This window comes from Malaclemys terrapin, chromosome 12, assembly GCF_027887155.1.
Source record: "Malaclemys terrapin pileata isolate rMalTer1 chromosome 12, rMalTer1.hap1, whole genome shotgun sequence".
NCBI classification, from domain to species: Eukaryota; Metazoa; Chordata; order Testudines; family Emydidae; genus Malaclemys; species Malaclemys terrapin.
In genome coordinates this window covers 31772465-31793860 of record NC_071516.1, presented here as the reverse complement: position 1 = coordinate 31793860, position 21396 = coordinate 31772465, and the positions used below count along the sequence as shown (strand labels likewise).

At 49.6% G+C, this 21396-nt stretch overlaps 1 protein-coding gene across 3 annotated transcripts in view; it reads right to left on the bottom strand.

Moving 5' to 3' along the window:
- Positions 1–21396, bottom strand: part of NDRG3 (NDRG family member 3) — a 106540-nt gene that overhangs the window by 58191 nt on the left and 26953 nt on the right. The window contains exon 2 of one of the 3 annotated variants that reach the window (XM_054045559.1): positions 2140–2182. The exons of the other annotated variants lie outside the window; for them this stretch is intronic. The gene's annotated coding sequence lies outside the window, so the exon portion shown is untranslated. The remainder of the gene's footprint in view (positions 1–2139; positions 2183–21396) is intronic. 3 annotated transcript variants of the gene reach the window in all.

The following is a 21396-nucleotide window of genomic DNA, read 5'->3' as shown; positions in this document are numbered from 1 at the left end:
GGGAATTTAAAATAGTATACATACGTCTATCCTACCTATAACCCTACCGTCCTGGGACAGTGACCTAGCCTAGTTTCCCCAGATACCCTGGCTGGGACCTGTGTCTCAGTCTGCTTCCCCCAAAGAATTACCGCCCCTCTTCAATTTTGCCAGGTTTCTTTTGTCTTTGTGTTCACAGGCTTTTTCCTGTCCTGCTCCAAACCAATTGTGTAGGGTGGCCGGAGAGGAGGTTTGGCACATACTAAGAGCTGGCTTCCTTGGGTGGAGCTGGGTGGGAAACAGTGTTCCCGTCCTGTGAATATTAGAATTCAGAAATTTTCTGTACCAAGATGAAATTGAAACCTTTAACAGAGTGCCCAACTATCTCACTCTCTGACTAGAAATTCCATCCTGGGCTTGAGAAACTCTTTCAACAAGTTCTGGCGAACCTGGTATGTTCCTGCAAACAGTTTCAGTTTCAAGAAATTGGCACTTTTTTTGGCAAACAGTTTTGGTGAAAATTCCCAGACAGCTCTAACCTTGAGCCATCCTTTTCCCTCATGCCTGTTTTTCCAGACTAATTCCAGTTGAGTTAAGCCAATACAGTGTAAGACAGTTGTCTGAATGAGCTCTCCCCTGCCACTTACTTATGAACAGGGGGGGAAAGACCTCAAGAGCAGACCATATTTGCAGAGAGACACCTACTTTCCCTCGGTGATCAGCAGGCATACCTGCTTTGCCAGAGTCATAATTATGGTCGTTTTGGGTTAAAATTCATGTAAGTCTTGGCTGCAGGGATAGTGAAATATTGTTATCCTTACTGTATGACTAAAGGGCAGCAAAATTGTAATTAATTGGCCCTAAGTGAGGGGGACAGTCACCCTACCTCAATCTCACTTGCTAAGCGGGAGGCAGTGATGCCAAATCCAAGTGAAAGTTGGGGTGGGGATTGGGACAGATGCTCCTAACCCGGTGGCACAGACTCTGTTTTCTTAGTTGCCATTTGCCCCTCCCCCTCCAGTGTTTAAAGACAGCTGACTGGACTTGAGAGTCCTTGTTTCTCGGTGTTGCAGAGAAAGGCAAAGAAGAGGCAGCAGCAGTGAGGTTCCCCACTAGCCAGTGAAATCACTAAGGACTGAGCTAGGTGGTGGAATCTCAGAACACGGCATCACAGATGAAGGCAGAGGCATCACTCAGCTGTGCCCTCCCCCCTCCAGGTGAACCCACCCAAACACACTTATGGAGTCTTGTGACTTTCACATCGCAGTGGGAGAAACTAATGCAAAGCACTACTGCCCAAGATATTGTGGGATGGACGTTTTACTTAACGTTTGCATACTTTTGCATCACTGTGATGTTTTACCAAGTTAATACTGGGTTCCCTCTCCTCTTAATAAAAAATTTCTTTTTTCATACACAGACTTAGTGCTTGCAAGTGGGGAAGTACTGCCTCTTAGAAATACCCAGATCTGGTGTTTGGTTTTCCTCGAGTTCCAGGGGAGGGAGGAGGAGGAGGAGAGGGGCTCAAGCCAATTGTGTTTGTAATGCTAAGAGGAAACCCTAGATACTGAACCCGGCCCTTGTTGTTACCAACACACCTGGTAGACAGAAACCAGCACAATAGCCAAGCCAATACACAATATTCATAAATTACAGAGCAGCTCCAAATGAGTCACAACAGTCTTTTCCCAAGTGGGGCAAGAGAAATGCTTTTTATACAATAAAAGTATCATCTCTGGCTTAGTATTCTAACCTACTGGCTAATACAGCCTTGCATCTGGTTGCTGTTAAATGCAAGGCTAATGGGTTTCTGTGACTATTATTCCACATGCTAGTCTGATCAGCATGCTGGATAATTTAGTCACTATGTATTCCTTATTCAAAACATCCCCCATATTTTCACAGTCACATTCTGAGAGTCCTTATCAGGTCTATAACTCAAATGGTGGATAACACATGTGGCAGAATTTCAGAGCTGAAACATTCTTATTTTGCATTGGGTTTGGCCTGGCCCTGGCCTTGTTCCAGTTCCCCAGCTACAAACCTACAGGAATCCTTTGAGAAAAGAGCCAAACTGGTAGTTATTGTGTGTCTCATTTTAAAAGGCTAGGAATATGCACCTAGAACACACTGACAGATCTAAGGTTTTGTTTCACTCACCGTACAAAATCCTTGTTCAGTTACAGCAGCAGTTTGTAAACACCTGCAGGAGCACAAAGGTCACATGATGAAAAATTCCATCTGCTGAGACAGTTCAGCAGAAAATCCAGGCAGCCTGGAGTATCTCTGGGGATCGTAGCCTGCCACAAGCTATATTTTTCCCAGATACCCTTTTGAAAATGATACAGAGCAGTTAACCCTCTAAGGTCTGGTCTATACTACCCGCCTGAATCGGCGGGTAGAAATCGACCTCTCGGGGATCGATTTATCGCGTCCCGTTGGGACGCGACAATCGATCCCCGAATCGGCGCTCTAACTCCACCAGCGGAGGTGGTAGTAAGCGCCGCCGACAAAAAGCCGCAAAAGTCGATTTTGCCGCCGTCCTCACAACGGGGTAAGTCGGCTGCAATACGTCGAATTCAGCTACGCTATTCACGTAGCTGAATTTGCGTATCTTAAATCGACTCCCTGCTGTAGTGTAGATGTACCCTAAGGTTCTCTTAGATGTTTATATGCATCATATGCTGGTCTCTTTTTACAGATAAAAACAAAATCCATATAGCTTCAAAGTCATTAGTGCCCTAGAGGCAAATTGCAGTAGCAGAGTCCATTACAATAACTCATTCACTAAGATGCAGTACCCTTTAGAGAAACTCCCACTGGAATAAAACCTGCTCCAACAACAGTAATAACAGCCATTACCAAGTGATTCTCCAAGCACTAAACCAATTTCCTCCTCAGTTAATAATCAGGTCACTGTACACATCCAAGGGAACGTGCCCACTCCTCATTGCTACATCTGTCCTAGCACACAGCGACAGTTTGTGGAGAAGCAGTTAGACTTTCAGGCTACATAACAAGTCTTTGGTGCACACAATGGAAACAGGAGGGAGGAAGCACTGTCTAGTACAGTGGTTCTCACCTTTTCTCACCCAGGATCCAAGTTCCACTCATGGTTTCTTTCAGGAGTAATCCACATCCCACAATCCTTTGCTGTTGCAAAGGGATGTGGGATTGGGGTCATGGTAAGAATTCACAGCTGAATCTTGGGTGAAGGGAGTGAGGGGTATCATGGGAAAGACCTCCCTCCACACATCAGCTTCAGGGAAGCACATTTTGAAGAGGTTGTAGGGCCGGTTGCACAGGCTTTTGGAGTGCCTCAGAACTGAGCACATGCAGGTGGGGGGGAGAGGAGAGGGGCTGAGGTGCTGCATTGGGACTGGGTTGAGAGGGGAGCTGGAGCAACAGGAGGCAGCAAGCTGCTCCTAACTGCAGGAGTGAGATGCTGCGGTCACCCCCTCACAATTCATCCATTCAGAAGACTTTTCTTGGTGGTTAGAGCATAGCACTGGAACTGAAGAACTAGCATGTGAGATTTCTAGTCCAGTAGTAAGGATCTTTAATAAAAATATCTATTTGGGGGTAGTACTGAATGACCCAGGACTCCTGGGTTCTATTCCTGGATCTTTCAGGGATTCACAGTGTGACCATGAACAACTCACTTGACCTCTACAGGCCGCAATAAGGGTTGATCGACACAAACTTGTACTGAAATCACAAAAGATGCGAATTAAAACTGACAGTTATTTTGGTGCAAATATCTGTGCAGACACTAGCCACTTTTATTTCAAAGTAAGAGCATCCACAAAAATCTGCACCTGAGTAACTACAAGTTTTGGGGAACCAATTCAGTTCGGTCAGTGCAAATCTGTGAGCAGGCCAGCCCTTAAATAGGAGCAACAACTCACCTGCCATCCAAAGGAGCTGTAGTGAGTGAAAAGCACTTTAGAAAGGAGCTATACCCTGTGGTGGCCCCAGGGAGATGGACAGGAGGAGGTAACAGGTCTGCCATCTTTAACATCGGGGTCTGTGCCAATGGCCACACTTAAAGGATTTAAAGAGTCCGTAGTCAACTTAAAGGAAGAAAATAGAAAGTAAGTCTATCTGCAAATTTGATTTAGAAACATAATCCCGTAATGTTGATGCATTATAAAGGTGCCCAAAATTGGTATAGTTTATTTTCCTTCCCAAACAGGAATTGCTATACTGGTTTAAGGCACCTTTATAAACCTTTCAGCTACTTTAGTGTCATCACTGCAAAAGTATTAAGGGATATATAGAATCATAGGAGTGTAGGACTGGGAGGGACCTCAATAGGTCATCTAGTCCAGTGGTTCTCACCCAGAGGTATGACTCTAAATATCATCTAGAAATTTGCCTAGTTTTATAACAGGCTACATCAAAAGCACTAGCGAAGTCAGTACAAACTAAAATTTCATACAGACCATGACTTGTTTATACTGCTCCATATACTATACACTAAAATGGAATATTTATATTCCAATTAATTTATTTTAAAATTATATGATAAAAATGAGAAAGTAAGCAATGTTTCAGTAACAGTGCGCTGTGACACTTTTGTATTTCTATGTCTGATTTTTACCCCATTTTTAACTTGGGGTATGCCAGACAAATCAGACTCCTGAAAGGGGTATAGTAGTCTGGAAAGGTTGAGCGCCACCAATTTAGTCCAGCCCCCTGTCACGCATGGTTCATTCTCTCTCAATCTCTCTCCAGTAGCAGAATTGCGTGTGCAGTGGAGCAGCCTGTTTTGGTAGGGTTTTGTGCATGTTTTAAATGTACACAGAGTGCTTGCATTAGAGAAAGCAGGTCCAAGAAGTGTTCCTGGCACTTGGCATGGAAGGAAGTGAGGTTTGTGATGGTCCTTCATTTGGGAGTTCATTCCACAGACTCCCTCCCCCCAAAAGCTCCATCTTCTGCACAGATGGGCTTTACCCTCATGCTAGGAAATTCCACTGTGCCCGAGTGGAGCTGTTGACCAGTACTCACCCCAGAGCTTTAGGTGACCTTTTATATATGCTGGACTCAGGAAATGGAGTGCCCTGAAGATAAGGACCAAGACCTTGAACAAGATATTCTAGGGAAGCCAGCACAGAGAGTAGAGGACAGGTGTGATGTGCTTGCGGGAGCTGGTGTTGCCGAGGAGATGTGCTTCAGCATTCTGCACTAATAGGAGTTTCTTAAGGGTTGATACCTTCACAATCAGGTATGTAGCATTACTATAGTCTAGACAGATGGTGACAAAGGCATGAATAACTGAGGCCAAGTCATCATCTGCCATAATGTAGGACAGGTTCCTCACCAATCAGAGATAGAAAGCATTACTCATGCATGCATATTATGTGAGAGTTCAGCGTCAGTGAGAAATCCAGCAATATATGGACTGAATTGACCAATTGTGGGCATTAATCTTCAACACAAGACTGCAAGCTCTTCAGTGCACTTTCCTCTACCCACCAGCATAACCTGTCTTGCTCAGGTTCTACATCAACCAGCTGTTCTTCATCCATGAGCTGATCTCATCCGAGCATTGGGCATCTAGGTAGTGGTTCGGTCATACATGGTGAAAGATAGGTCAATCTGTGTGTCATCTACATATTGCTGGCACTTATCTGACTAGTTCATCTAGTGGCTGCATATAGATCTTGATAAGTACTGGAAAGAAAATTGATCCAGGTGAGGGGGTCTCATAGTGAAGGTGCAGTTCCCCACCACTATTTGTTGGAAGCATCCCTCCAGGATGGATTCAAACCATTACCCTGCACCCCACCACCTCTCTTGGGTATTTCATGGCCAATGCTAAAGAAAGATCCAGGGAGATGAGAATGGACGTCTGCCTTCTATACACTGACAGCAGAAGATCTTCCATCAGTGCCACTAAAGCGGTTTCAATGCCATGTCCTGACCTGAATCCAGATCCAATCTAGGATATTAGCTTCAATTAGGTGAGCTTGTAGTTGGCATTTGGCTAGCTTCTCTGTGAACTTGCTTAGGAATGGGAGATTTTACACGGAGCACTAGAAAGAACGGTTACTTACCTTCTGTAACTGTTGTTCTTCGAGATGTGTTGTTCACGTCCATTACACATTAGGTGTACGCGCGCCGCGTGCACGGACGTCGGAAACTTTTTCCCTTAGCGGCTCCCGTCGGGCCGGCAGGGCCCCCTCCTTCCCGCCAGAGCGGCGCCCCGCTCCAGGGTATATATATCCCTGCCGACCCGACCCCTCCGGTTCCTTCTTGCCGGAGACTCCGACAGAGGGGAAGGAGGGTGGGAAGTGTAATGGACATGAACAACACATCTCAAAGAACAACAGTTACAGAAGGTAAGTAACCGTTCTTTCTTCTTCGAGTGATTGTTCACGTCCATTACACATTAGGTGATTCCCAAGCTTACCATTGGAGGTGGGTAGGAGTCAAGGTACAACTGACTGTAGCACAGCCTGACCAACCATCGCGTCCTCTCTGGCCTGATGATGGATTGCGTAGTGGGCTGTGAACGTATGAACGGACGACCAGGTGGCCGCCTTACAGATCTCCTGGATAGGAACCTGCGCCAAGAAGGCCGTTGAGGACGCTTGGGCCCTAGTCGAGTGGGCCCGGATCTCTGGGGCCGGAACATTGGCGAGCTCATAACAGGTGCGTATATGTATATTGTATAATGCACAATCCATGCCGACAAGCGCTGTGTTGAGATAGGCAAGGCTTTCATACGTTCCGCAATAGCAATGAACAGCTGAGGTGTTCTGCGGAACGACCTGGTCCGTTCCAGGTAGAATGCCAACGCCCTTCGGACATCCAGGGTATGTAGGCTGCGGTGGTGAGGGTCCGTATGGGGTTTAGGAAAGAACACCAGCAGGCAAATGTCCTGCCCCATGTGAAACTGCGATACCACTTTTGGAAGGAATTTGGGGTGCGGCCTCAGTTGCACCTTATCCTTATGGAACACTGTTTAGGGTGGTTCCGAAGTGAGGGCCCTCAATTCCGATACCCTTCTGGCCGATGTGATGGCCACGAGAAACGCCACCTTCCACGAGAGGTGCGTGAGGGAGCCAGTGGCTAGGGGCTCAAAGGGGGGACTCATGAGTCTTGTTAGGACTAGGTTCAGACTCCACGCCGGGACAGGCGGGCGCGAGTAGGGAAACACCCTTTCCAGCCCCTTGAGGAATCGGGCCACTGTGGGGTTGGAGAACACTGACACTCCCAACTCTCCCGGATGGAAAGCCGAAATGGCGGCTAAGTGCACTCTAATCGAGGCGGGCGCAAGCCCTTGATTCTTGAGGTGCAGTAGGTAGTCCAAGATCGACGGAACTGAGGCTTGTAAAGGCTGTATGCGTTGAGACTCACACCAGTGGGAGAACCTTTTCCATTTTGCCAGGTAGGTCGCTCTTGTAGAGGGCTTCCTACTATTAAGGAGGATTTGTTGAACTTGGTGAGAGCACCTGTGTTCTGCATCGTTCAGCCAGAGAGATACCATGCCGTGAGATGTAGCGAAGACAGGTTCGGGTGGAGTAGGCGACCTTTGTCTTGTGTGACTAGGTCTCGATGGAGGGGGAGGGTGATCGGGTCGGCTATGACAATTCCAGCAGGGACGTGAACCAATGCTGGCGTGGCCAGGCCGGGGCTATGAGTATGACCGTCGCCCTGTCCCTGCGGGTCTTGAGGAGAACCTTGTGAATGAGTGGGAACGGAGGGAAGGCATATCTCAGGCTCCCTCCCCACGGGATCGTGAAGGCATCTGCTAATGATCCCCGGCTGAGGTTCTGGAATGAGCAGAACTGAGGGCATTGACTGTTGTCCCTGGTGGCGAATAGATCCACCCAGGGAAAGCCCCACCTCCGGAAGATTGAATGCAGGCCGTCTCGCCTCAACGTCAATTCGTGCATTCGGTAGGACCGGCTGAGGCGGTCCGCTAAGCCGTTTTGGATCCCCGGAAGATACGTCGCGATGAGGTGGATCGCATGGGCTATACAGAAGTCCCATAATTGGAGTGCCTCGCGACAGAGGGGAGAAGATCGGGACCCGCTCTGCTTGTTTATATAGAACATGGCGGTAGTGTTGTCCATCAGGACTGCCACGCTGTGACCTTCTATGGTGGCGTGGAAGGTCTGACAGGCGAGGCGAACCGCTCTTAGCTCCTTCAGATTGATGTGAAGCAGCTTGTCTTCTCTGGACCACAGCCCTTGGGTCCGTAGATCCCTCAGGTGCGCTCCCCAACCCAGGTCCGATGCATCTGTTACCAACGTCAGAGTGGGCTGTGGGGCAGCGAAGGGGATCCCTTCGCAGACCTGTTGCTGATCGAGCCACCAGCGGAGCGAGCCCAACACCTGGCTTGGGATTGTTACTACTTGATCCAACGGGTCCCTGTTGGGGCGGTATGTTTGGGCGAACCACAACTGTAAAGGCCGGAGCCTTAGGCGAGCATGTCTGACCACTTGTGTGCAAGCTGCCATATGCCCCAGGAGCTGCATGCAACACCTTGCCGCTGTCGTGGGGAATTTTTGGACTGAGCTTACGGCCCTCTGAATTGTCAGGAACCGTGCCTCTGGTAGGCTTGCCTGCGCGGCCACCGAGTCCAGGGTCGCACCTATGAAGTCCAATCTCTGTGTGGGGACTAACGTGGACTTGGGCACATTGACCCGGAGGCCGAGCTTGTCGAACGTCTGCAAGGCCAGCGTCACGTGAGATCGGACCTCGGCCTCCGACCTGCCCGCGAGAAGCCAATCGTCCAGGTACGGGAACACACGCATCCTTCTCTTTCGAAGGAAGGCTGCTACCACGGACATGCATTTCGTGAACACTCGTGGTGCTGATGCCAGGCCGAAGGGCAGGACTGTAAATTGGAAATGGCGCTGGTTGACAACGAAGCGCAGGAACCGCCTGTGGGCCGGATTGATTGTGATGTGAAAATAGGCGTCTTTCATATCGAGGGCAGCGTACCAATCCCCCGGATCCAGGGATGGGATAATAGTTCCAAGGGAGACCATACGGAAGCGCGTTTTGATCAGAAACTTGTTCAGATCGCGCAGGTCCAAAATAGGACGGAGGCCCCCTTTTGCCTTGGGGATCAGGAAGTATCTGGAGTAGAATCCTTTTCCCCTCAGGTCTGGTGGGACCTCTTCTACTGCTCCAGCAGCGAGAAGGGTCTGTACCTCCTGCGTGAGAAGTTGCTCGTGAGAGGGGTCCCTGAAGAGGGACGGGGAAGGGGGATGGCAGGGAGGGGGCGAGGAAAACTGGAGGGTATAGCCCGCCTTCACTGTGCGCAGGACCCAGCGGTCCGATGTTATGCGCGACCATGCCCGGTAGAAATGGGACAGGCGGTCTTTGAAAATCAGAGGAGGATCCGGTATAGAATGCGGTACGCTGTCCTCGGGCGTAGCTTCAAAAGCCTGGTTTATTCCCTGGCTGCGGCTTGCCCTGGCCGTGACTCTGGCCCTGGTTAGGCGTATTGTTACGTCTCCGCCTGTTATCCCTGCCTCAACGGCGGTATGGCTCGTGCCGGGGGCGAGGGTGGTATTGTCTTTGCGGTGGCTGGGGTTTAAAGGGCTTACGCTGCGTCACCGGAGTGTGCATACCCAACGACTTAAGGGTTGCTCGCGAGTCCTTAAGGCTATGTAGCCTGGCGTCCGTGTGGTCGGAAAACAAGCCCGAACCTTCAAACAGGAGGTCCTGCAGCGTGGTCTGCACCTCTGGCGGGAGACCTGAAGCCTGCAACCATGCCGAACGCCTCATCACGACCCCTGACGCAATTGTTCTAGCCGCAGCATCGACTGAGTCGAGGGAGGCCTGCAATGAGGTCTTGGCCACTGCCATTCCCTCATCCACCAGGGCCGTGAACTCCTGATGCGCGTCAGGTGGGAGGGAGTCCTTAAACTTGGCAACTGATGCCCAAGAGTTAAAATTGTGCCTGTTTAGAATCGCCTGCTGATTGGCGATCCTCAGTTGAAGGCCCCCAGATGAATAGACTTTCCTCCCGAACAAGTCCAATCGCTTAGCTTCCTTGCCCTTGGGGGCAGGAGCTTGTTGGCCATGACGCTCTTTCTCGTTGACCGCCGAGACCACCAGCGAACAGGGGGACGGGTGTAAAAAGAGGAAGTCAAACCCTCTAGATGGGGCAAAGTATTTCCTCTCCACGCCTCTTGCAGTCGGTGCACTGGAGGCCGGCGTTTGCCACACCGTCTTATAGTTGGACTGGACTGTCCGTATAATCGGGAGAGCGACTCTGGAGGGGCCCTCCGGGCTCAGGATGTCGACCATGGGGTGGTCCTGTTCTACAGTCTCCTCCGCTTGCAAGCCCAGATTGAGGGCTACCCGGCAAAGCAGGTCTTGGTGTGCCCGATGGTCAATCGGGGGAGGGCCGGACACCAGTGTGCCCGCTACTGCCTCGTCTGGTGAGGAGGAGGAGGTCGGGGCCTTCTGCCCATCCTCATTGTCCTGCAACCCGGCATCAGCCAGTTGTTCCTCTGGGGCCTGACCCACAGCGTGGGACTGGGACGGCACCGTACTCGTTGCCGAGTCCACTCCTTCCTGCTCCGGTGGTCTAGAGACCGTTGCCTCCCTATACGATGGCGGGCAGTGCCGCGGGGAGCGGGATCGGTACCCCGATGGTCCGGATCTCGAGGCCCTCGATGGGGGCCCCTGCTGGTGGTAGGCCCAGGGTGTCCAGAATGGCCATTGATTCGGTTGGCCCCACTGGGAATGGCCGTAGTCCCTGCTGGCCTGTGACCTATGGGCATACCCGCCATACCAGTCTGAGTCAGTCCCCGAGACCACGGACGGTGACCTGGAAGGCCACGGCGGAGTCGTAGGATGGTGCCGGTCCGGGTTTGGGGAGTAGCGCCTCCGCGACCAGGACCTGGAATAGCGTCTCGCCGACCTGGACCTGGAACAGTACCGGTGATCGCGGGACCGGGAACGGCTACGGCTGGTCGGCATCGGGTAATGTACCGCCGACACTTTGCGGTGCCGACTCGTGCTGGGTCGCTGAGTCGGTGCCGACCGCTTGTTGAAGCCCGACTGCTGCGGTGCTTCCTGCGCCGGGGGCAACCGGGAGTCCACCGAGGCGGAGCTCGACCGGGACCGGTTCCCGGAACGGTGCCGAGACGGCGACCGTGATGGGCGCACCATCGCCGGCTTGCCTCTGTGCGGCAGCTTCGGCGGAGCGTCCTCAGCGCGTGCCCGGGCCTCGACGGACAATGCGATGAGGTCCTTAGCTGCCTCAAACGTGTCCGGAGTGGAGGGCTGTTCCAAGAGCTCCTCCAGCCCTTCGTCCTCACTCGACGTGCCCATCCCAGGGCTCGACGGGCCTTTCGGCGCCGGAGCCACTACCGGGGCCGTACCGGCCTTAGGGGCACTCCAAGTCTTCACCGGTGCCGCCCTCTTGTGCGGGGAGCGTCCTCGGGCCTTAGGTTGGCCCTTCGCTTTTGCCGGCGAAGACGACCGGCATCGTATATGTCCCCATTGGGTTGGTGCCGTGGGCTTCAGGTGACCCGCCGGCGCCGGTTCCCGCACCGATGCCGGGGCGCTCCGCACGGAGGCGGACGGTGCCGCCGAAGTGGAGGGCTGTAATGCTGTCTCCATGAGCAGCTGCTTAAGGCGAAAGTCTCTTTCTTTCTTAGTTCTGGGCTTAAAGGCCTTGCAGATCTTGCAGCGCTCTTTCTGGTGAGCCTCCCCCAGGCAACGGAGACACGAGGCATGGGGGTCGCTCAATGGCATAGGCCTGCGGCACGTGGCACAAGCCTTGAAGCCTTGGGCGTGCGGCATGCCCCGCCGCCCAGGGCCGGTGCCGGGGTTGAACAAACAACCACAGCAGGAACTTTAAGTACCCTAATGAGCTGTTAACTACTGGCTCAACACTACTACAAACTAACTGATAACTGCTAGATAACACTAATGACTATTAGTGAGGGACACTCTCAAACGAGAGACAGAGTTGTTCCAACCCCGACACGGACTGTAAGAAGGAACTGGAAGGGTCGGGTCGGCAGGGATATATATACCCTGGAGCGGGGCGCCGCTCTGGCGGGAAGGAGGGGGCCCTGCCGGCCCGACGGGAGCCGCTAAGGGAAAAAGTTTCCGACGTCCGTGCACGCGGCGCGCGTACACCTAATGTGTAATGGACGTGAACAATCACTCGAAGAAGAACCAATGTATCTTCTGGGTTTCTTCAGTGTTTGTCCAACTATTGTGTGTTTAAGGAGGAAGGGAAGATTTCCTCCTTGAATGAGGTATTGGCTATTTTGGACAAGGGAGCACCAGTTGCTCATGACTCTCTGTCACCCAATAGAAAGGGCATGAGTCAGTTCACAGGTCTTGGGTTGAGACTCCTTTATTTATAGATTCCAAGACCAGAAGGGACCACTGTGATCATCTAGTCTGGCCTCCTGTAGAATACAGGCCAGAGACCTTCTCCAAAATAACTCCTAGAAGAGATCTTTTAGAAAAACATCCAATCTTGATTTCAAAATTGTCAGTGATGGAGAATCAACCACGACCATACGACCATTTGTAAATCATTCCAGTGGTTAATTCCTCTCACCATTAACACCTTACTTCCAGTCTGAATTTGTCTAGCTTCAACTTCCAACCACTGGACCATGTTAGACCTTTCTCTGCTACACTGAACACTCCTGGGGGAATTTTGCGCCACTGCATATTTAACGAGACCCGCAGACTTCTAATTTTTTGCGCAGAAAAAAGCTTGTCAAAACGTTGCTGCAGTTCTGCCTTTTGGCCACCAGTGGACACTGTGGTGATAGAATAAAGTTGCAGCTCCCTGCCAGCAAGGGAAGAGAGAGAACTGCCTTCGCCGTGCTTGACAGGCCAGGTCAGGCTACCGGGGCTGTAGGGTGCTGGGGGGGAGGGGGTTCAGACAGGGGCTCATAAGGACTAGTGGGGGAGGACAGCCTGGGGCAGGGCTGAATGGGAGTGGAGGCACAGGGCCACGGGGGAAGGGAGATTCAGAGACACATAGGGTCGGGGCAGAGCTCCATAGGGACAGGCTGGGTGAGGGTACAGAGAAACATGGGAGCAGGGGGAGACATAAGGATAGGGGGAGTGGCTGGGTGAGGGCACAGAAACACATGGGGACAGGGCAGATGTGCCTGACTGAATGGGAGAAACTAGGGGTCAGCCAGAGTCTGCATGGGGGAAGCTCCCGAACAATCCCTCCCTGTCCCCCTCCCCCTCCCCCCCCAAAACTGTTCCATACTTTTCCCACTCATACCCAACAGCCCTCCAAGTTCACAGCCAGGCTCCTTCCCAGCAATTTATTTCCCTCTCCTTCAGCTCCTCTGTTACCCCGACTCCCCCAAGCCTTTGCACTGCTTCTGAGGGGTGTGGGAAATACAGTTCTGTATAGTAGTTCAAATGAATTATTAGTCAGAGTTCTGTGTTAATATGCCTAGTAAGGAATCTATTTGTCATATTTGTTAATAAACATTTCCTGAATCTTTTTTGTCTGTATTGTTACAGACATACTTGCTGACAGGTATTTTGAAATAAATGACAAAAATAATTGAAACTGGTGTGATTTTTGAGTGTTATTTTGACAAATAAAATATGCAGAATTTTAAAATAGTGCGCAGAATTTTTAATTTTTTGGCCCAACATTCCACCAGGAGTAACTGAAGAGCACACTAGCAAACATTTGTTCCCCCCTGCAGGTACTTTTAGACTAATCAAGTCACCCTCAATGTTCTCTTTGTTAAACTAAACAGACTGAACTCCTTGAATCTATCACTCTAAGGCAATTTTTCTAATCCTTTAATCATCCTTGTGGTTCTTCTCTGAACCTCTCCAATTTTTCCAACGAGGAGTGCAGGGAAGGATAGCTCAATGGTTTGAGCATTGGCCTGCTAAACCTAGGGTTGTGAGCTCAGTCCTTGAGGGGGCCACTTAGGGATCTGGGGCAAAATCAGTCCTGCTAGTGAAAGCAGGGGGCTGGACTCGATGACCTTTCGGGGTCCCTTCCAGCTCTATGAGATAGGTATTTCTCCATATATTTTTTTATTTTTTACGTCTTTTGAGTGCTGGATGTACTGAGCTCTGGGAATGCAGGCAGACGGTTTGTTGGCTGGTATAGCTGGGTTGGATCCATGCTGTTTGAGAAGGCTTCCTGAATGTGTGATCTTTTCTGCACAGTAGGATGATAGTTCTTTGCACTCGGAGCTGGGTTCTGTTGTGGGCTGTAGGCACTCAGGATTGATAAAGCCATCCTGGATGGCTCCTTGGGGTAGGATTTGGCAGTCTCAACTGAGGTCAGTAGGAAGGTTCTCTTGGCCTCTAATAGAGGCTCGGCATGGGCTTGGAGAAATTCTTTATGTTGCGTTGAGTTAAACAACCTAGGCCCTGACCACTCGTAGTCATTACAGATTTCACAACACTACTCACAAGAACTTCCCTATGAAACCAGTTACAAAACCAATGCTGTGTGTGTCACATTTTCCATTCACCTCCTATGAGCCATACAAGTATGTCGTCTTCTCCAAAGGAGACATGTTTACAGTCAGACTACAAACCTAAAGCCTGTATAACAACAGATGGAGAAGACAGAAGGATGGCAATATTCACAGCACTGGTCTTTCTACATTTTAATTTCTCAGTGACAGGCTTCTGACCCAAGTCCTTGGAAAGAAACATTGTGCAAAAGCCAACAACTGAACAGCAACATCCCCTCTAATATTTCTTTTTCTTTTCTTTTTTTTTTAAACTGAGTGGCCTACAAACTCCCAGGTCCTATATTTTTGTCCTCAGGCAAGTTAATTCAAAAGAAGTGCGGGGCATGTGCGCTGGGGGATGTGTGAAGCAGATGTGCACTGAGAGGGGTGGGGTGTGCAGAGTGGCTCCTTCCCAGTATCACACACTAATTCCTGTGCCCCCATTTGCAGGGTCGCTGAGGGAGGCAATTTGCTCTGCAGCAGCTGTCTTAGGAGCCCAGCCAGGAGTCCGTGTGGGAGAGGGCAGGTGTCAGACAGCATCTCCCCCAGAGCAAGGGTTTCAGTCCCCCTGCTCCGACTGGGTGCTCCCAGGAAGGGGCCTGGCTGCAGCTCTCTTCCTGCCACATCCCTGGAAACCAACTACCGGAGGGTGGAGGGGGTTGGGGCTTTGGCCCTGTGGGGAGCAGCTCCAGAGCAGCTACTGACCCTGCCAGCACCACAGAGCCTGGCCGTGCCTCCAGCCTGAGTCCCCGCACAAGAAAGTAAGGAACACAGCTTAGCAAAGGAATTTCTTAACCACACTGACTTTACTGTTGAAGCACTCGATTTACAGTTCTTCTGTTTTATACAGGAAGTCAAAAATCATCACAGTGGTCCCTTCTATTGAAAACAAAGTCCTGAAATGCTCCCTCCTCTAGTCTGATCTCACCCTTCCTGAGAGTCCAAGATGTCACCATGTTTCCAGCTGGGTAGGGTCCCTTTCATCCCTTTTCTCTGGCAAGTCCTTGTATATTGTGATGGTCCGCCCCCACTCCCGCGCACCAAGCAGAACCCTACTTTTAAGTAGGGTCACTCTTCTGTGCATGTGCTCCAGCACTGCCTCCTCCTCCACGCACACCCCCTCTTGTTATGCTTGCCCCACCTGCTGGCCTCTGTATAAAAAAACATTATCCTATGGGAGGTGCCAGACTGTGGTCTTGATGGCTCTTAGTGATAGTCCTTACTGATGTCTGAGCTGGGCACTGTCTGGAATGCAGGACTTACTACAGGCTGTCCTCAGGTACAGTTAGGTTTGTGTTCAACACAATACAAAGTGGAGTTCATAATTTGACAGCTGTATCCCATCCTGTCACAGTTTGTACAATCAGTTCAAGGAACTGTATCATTTCCATTTGAGGAAAAATATTGTAAGTTGAAAGAAAAAGCTATTTCACTCTAGTGAAATTCACTCTTGTCTAATTGGGAAACAGAACTTGTCAACACAGAGGACTGATATAGTAAATAGATTCATACATGGCACTTCTGAGAGAACTTCGCAGCATGCATCTCATTAGCACATGGCACACTGTTTAACAGCTTCACTCATCACAGAGAAAAGATATATTAATAGAAAACAACAGAGTGATGAGCCCACCCCCAAAAAAACTAAGGCATGGGAAGGAGCTGAGACTGAAATTCCTTGGTGTCAGGAGTACCCCCAACACTAGGGAATCCAGTTACTGTAAAGATATTCAGGGCTTGTTAAAATGTATAGGGGTGTTCTTTTCCTGTTCTCAAAATTACAGTTGAGCCACTCAGTCGTTAAAGTGAGCTTTGATGCCTGGTTCTCTGGTGAGATTCTGGACTAAAGTGGAGTTCTCTGAGAGGTTTTACATTCATTCCCTTTTCAGCCCCTAGAAAGAATAGATTACAAATGATTAATACTTAATTTCAGTTGGCAGAAGACCAGACAGTCCTCATTATGAGAACGGAAAGTGTGCTTTGCACCAAGGACCTAGAGCAGAACAAAGCTGTTGATGGAGCACATTTTTAAAGATAGTTCCTGGTCCTTTTACTTCAGGGCACAATTTTGAGAATAAACCACCTCCATTTGCAAACCATAACACTGATCCTTGCAGATACACAGACACTACTACCAGGTTGATTTACAGGGGATTTGTACAAATCTGAACAAATGAGCTTTCTGACCTGAAAACATCAGACATCAGCAGCAGAATGCAGAAGCAGATGCCTGATCAAAGCCTCCTACCCACAGGCTGAGGGGAGAGATGATTGCTCTCTATAAATACATTAGAGAGCAATCAGGGGGAGAGGAATTATTTAAATTAAGCACCAACGTGGACACAGGAACAAAAGGATATAAACTGGCTATCAACAAGTTTAGGCTTGAAATTAGATGAAGGTTTCTAACCATCAGACGAGTGACATTCTGGAACAGCCTTCCAAGGGGAGCAGTGGGGGCAAAACCCCTAATTGGCTTTAACACTGAACTTGATAAGTATATGGAGGGGATGGTATGATGGGACTACCGCCAATAGTATGTCACCGATCTGCGACCGCTGGCAGCAAATATCCCCATCAGCTGGTGATGGATACAGCTCCGTGTTTGTCACAGAGGTCGCGGAAGTCACAGATTCCATGACTTTTCATGACCTCTGTGACTTCTGCAAGGGCCAATGTGGCTGACCCCAGGGCCACCCACACCAAGAACTGCTGAACCATTCCCAGGGACAGCCCAAACCCCATCACCGGGGGCCAAAGCTAAAGCCCAAAGGTTTCAGTCCTGATGGTGAGGCTCAGATTACAGGCCTCTCACCTGGGGCTGAAGCCCCTGGGCTTTAGCCCCCTGCCCGGGGCAGCGGGGCTCGGACTTTGGCTTTACCCCACCAAGGGCAGCAGGGCTTGGGCCGACTCAGGCTTCGGTCCACCCTCCTGGGGTCATGTAGTAATTTTTGTTGTCAGAAGGGGGTCACGGTGTAATGAAGTTTGAGAACCCCTGAACTAGAGTAAATGGTGGACTCTGTAATTTGAAGTTGTTAAACGATGACTTCAGTAACTCAGCCAGAGGTTAAGAGAACAATTACAGAAGTGGGTGGGGGAGGTTCTGTGGCCTGCAATGTGCAGGAGATCAGAGTAGGATGATCACAATGGTCCCTTCTGACCTTAAAGTCTATGAGTATTTACAGATTCCCTGAGACTTCTTGGTTTCTTCGTTTAAAAATTAAGAGAAGAGACCAAGATAGATACTTCACATGAAAGGCATGAGATGGAGCAGATACTCATCTGCCAGCAGCTTTTTGCAAGGCAGAGGGCTGGTCTACACTGGGAGGGGGGATCGATCCAAGATACGCAACTTCAGCTACACGAATAGCATAGCTGAAGTTGAAGTATCTTGGATCGAATTACTTGGGGTCCAGACAGCGCGGGATCGATGGCCGCGGCTCCCCCGTCAACTGCGCTACCGCCGCTCGCTCTGGTGGAGTTCCAGAATCGACGGTGAGCGTGTTCGGGGATTGATATATCGCATCTTAACAAGACGCGATATATCGATCCCAGATAAATCGACTGCTACCCGCCGATACGGCAGGTAGCAAAGACATACCCAGAGAATCAACAGCAGGTTTAACTTCAAATTGCTTGTTCCATTGTGGACTATTCTCAATAAGATAAAGAGTGCCCTTGGAGTGACAGAACTCATTTCAGAGTTGGTTATTTCCCCTGGAGCTCACTGGACCCCATTTTTGCCAGTGAGAAGCTCAGCCAGAGGAAGCTATACATGACCCCCTACAACTGAACGCCTTGTGGTGCTAACAGAAGGGACTGACAGCTCAGTGTTGCATCTCCCCCCTCCCTGTTGTGCTCGTAAAGAAATGTCTCCACCAGCTATGCAAAACACAGGGACAGGCCGGCCCAGGATGACAACATCCAATACCAAGATGCAGTTCAAGGTGAAGCTCTCCACTAGCCAGCTAGGTCCTGACTATCCCAGGGACCAGCTCTTTCTCCATTGGCCAGGACAACAGCTATGAACAGCAGGAACCTTTAAGCCAAAAATCCAGAAAGCTGGCAACAGACCAGAGCTACTGCTGGGAAAGGGCAGTCACTCCCTGGGAAGAGGGTTTGGAGCTGGTCCACCCAGAGCAAGGAGAGGAACCAGGAGTGGTAGGAAGCAGTCCAGGGAAGGAGAAGTGAGGGATGGGAAAGGAAAGCATAGAACTGCAAGGTGTAGGATCCCTGGATTGAAACCTGGAGTAGTCAGCGAGGCCGGGTTCTGCTACCAGCCACTGAGAGCATAGCATAGACTGGCGGGTAAGTAAACGGGAAGACTTCCTGTGTCACTGTGGGAGTGACGGGAGTGACAGAGAATAGGACTGCACCCTGAAATGGGGGGAAATGCTGAGTGACCTAGCTGGAGGACTGAGTCATGAAGAGAGTGCTGCAGTTCCTGAGACAAGAGAGGAGCTGCAGACTGGATGACAGCATGCAAATGGCAGAAGGGGGCGTTGACCTTGTGAACTAATCCCTAGAGTTACTAGGAGGAGGTGCCAGACAAAATCTGAACTAGTTTTTTCACTCCGCAAGTGTACGAGACTCTCCCCACACTTCAGTTTGAAGTGCTCTTGGACAACACTGTGCAGATTTAAACTTACCATGTTTGGCTATGGCAATAGATTCTACAGAAACAGCCAAAGGAGATTTCAACTGTTTTAAGGAAAGTATAGTTGACTAGGCACCAAGCCCCCGCTCTCAGCACAAATGTCCATCTATTTCATGCACATCAAGGTCTGTCTAGATCTCAAATACACCACCACAGTGGCTACGCCTCCCTTACAATCTGTGATTCCACTGCTTATGTACACATATTCACACTAGCGCTCATCAAGCTAGCACAAATATAAACAGTAGCATAGCAACGGTAGCAGCAGTGGAGGCACAGCTGAGCCAGGCCAAGTACATACCCACCAGTTTCAGTCGGGTTTGTACTCAGCACGGCTTATGCCACGGCAGCTTTCCTGCTATTTATATTTGCATTAGCTCTGAGGGGAAACCAATACAAAATGGGAAATGACTGCCTAGGAAGTGAGGAAAGAGATCTGGGGTTATAGTGGATCACAAGCTAAATATGAGTCAACTGTGTAACACTATTGCAAAAGAGGGAACATTATTCTGGGCCGTATTAGCAGGAGTGTTGTAGCAAGACACAAGAAGCAATTATTCTGCTCTACTCCGTGCTGATTAGGCCTCAACGGGAATATTGTGTCCAGTTCTGGGTGCCACATTTCAGGAAAGATGTAGACAAATTGGAGAAAGTCCAGAGAAGAGCAACAAAAGTGATTAAAAGTATAGAAACATGACCTCCAAGGAAAGATTGAAAAAATTGGGTTTGTGTACTCTGGAGAAGACAAGCACGTAAAAAGGTGGTTATAAAGAGGAGGATGATAAACTGTTCTCCTTAACCACTAAAGACAAGAATTAATGGGCTTAAACTGCAGCAAGGAGACTTAAGTTAAACATTCTGAAAAAACTTCCTAGCTCGGGTGAGTGTAGAAATCTGCTAAACTGGCAGTCAGTTTATTTCCAGTGAATGTAAGAGCACAACAAATCACCATATCTGATGTAAATGGCACTTGAATGGTAAGATCCACCCCTGGCTATGGTGGCTGGAGGTCTACATGAAGTCACAGTAAAAGGGGCACTGACAAACGTAAAACTTGTGTTATTCAGGAGGGCCTGGCATGTACAATCAAAATATACACTTTCAGCAAAGAATATAAAGCAGCCTCCTGTGGACGACCTGTAACTATAATACGGCTGTACAGATATTTGATCCTACAGGTAAGTCTGTGGTAGTTCAGGCTATGGCTAGATGGGAGGGGGTCAGATCAGTTTCACTGGTTTTTAAGACTTTGGGAACATGCAGTCTACCACCATTCCAACCGAACACTGAGGACACACATGCTTTTGAGAAGTGGTTCTCAAACTTATTTGATCGCGCCCCCCTTCTGTGTGTCTGTAGTAGTTTATGCCCCCCCTCCCCAAGCACCCAGCCAGCAACCACTGCTCTCTGGCCACCCAGCTCTGAATGTGCACAGTAAGTTTTCTTCCCCCTAAACTTCTCACGTGTCCCCCCGGCCCCCCCGCCCCGAATACATTCCAGGCCACCCCAGGGCGGCATGCCTCCCAGTTTGAGAACTTCTGCTCTTGAGGATCGGTATTTTCCTACTTCAGTAATGACACCAAATAGTTCATGCTCAACAGTCCCATCTATAAAATACCTGCAACAAACTAACTAATTTTGGGAGACCACAATGCCTTATTATACATTTCTACTCAAATGCATTTTCTGGAGAAATTCAACTGGTTTTGTGCTTACACAGGCAGGACAGCATAAGCAATGCAGATTAATCAGACAGGCTGTTTCTGGAGACCCACCTGGCTTCACTAATGGTCATACACAACAATGCAAAACAATCTTCTGAACAGAACTGTGGAGCAAAGCTTTAAGAACACTGTAATTGGTGTTTTGGCGAAGTGTTAACTGCAGAATAAGACAGATTAATTTTAGAGTCCTTGTTTGATAAAAAAATTATCTCATTCACAAAGTTCACTATCCTGCACCATGCTAAGAGCACATGACAAAAACATTGAGCACATCATAATGAGACAAACTACTGAACAGGGCAATAATACAGAAATCCACATTATAAGTAGACAACAGAGCTGGACTGGCTTCTTCTGCACTTTGCTTTTTGCCCTGCTTCTGAGTGTTTTTACTGTGCAACATTCTCTTCCCCGTCCTAACTGTGTACTCTAAGAAGTCAGATTCATGTAGGAACTGTGCAGTAAGTATGCAGCACATATCCCTCCAAGTGCAAAAAGCAGTCCATTAGCCTGGACCAGGTAGGATGCAGCAGCAGGAGGCAGCTTGGGGAGATCAATTGCTCTTGTAAATGTTCCTTGT